We start from the raw sequence: 690 nt of genomic DNA, 5'->3' as shown, positions 1-690 counted from the left end.
CTGCGTCCCGTCCAGAATTCGAACTCGCAGCAAACACAGCGCTGAGTGACTTTCCAAGCGTGGAGGCTAAACGCGAAGAGCAAAGGAACTGTTTAAAATACGTAGTCGGCAGGATAGATGTCTTCGCAATTTCACCAACTGGCTTTGGAAAAAGATTTATTTTCCAGCTTTTTCCTCGAATAAAGCGTGCGTTGGAATGAAGGCAGGATAGAATGCCATTTACGATTGTTGTGGTAACTCCCTTGATTGCCATCATGAACGACCAAGTGGAACATTTGAACAAAATCGGAGTAGCGGCGTCAATGATGGGAGAAAATGTGGATGAAGCCGTTAAAAGTGGAAGCTGTGAAATTGTATGATCCTTAAAAATTCACTCAAAGGCATACTGCAGTCACAAATCGTGGTTGTCTAAGGAATGGACAAAAGGACTTCAAGAGGAAAGCTTGGAAAGCAAGTTGCAGCTATCGCTATTGACGAGGTCCACTCAATCACCGAATAGTAAACTTTCCCTTCGTTTGTTGGGCATTTTCATCGATCGAGTTAACAATCTGTATTGAAACGGCTTTCTATAGAAATGAGCGATATTTGTTTGTCACTTGATTCATAATTTTTTTGTCACGTACACGCTGAAATCATGTTTTAAAGCCGTAAATAAATTACTTCTCCGGCTCTCTATTGTCAGAAAGTCTT

This window comes from Porites lutea, chromosome 9 (assembly GCF_958299795.1).
Source record: "Porites lutea chromosome 9, jaPorLute2.1, whole genome shotgun sequence".
NCBI lineage: Eukaryota > Metazoa > Cnidaria > Anthozoa > Scleractinia > Poritidae > Porites > Porites lutea.
This window is presented reverse-complemented; position numbering follows the sequence as displayed.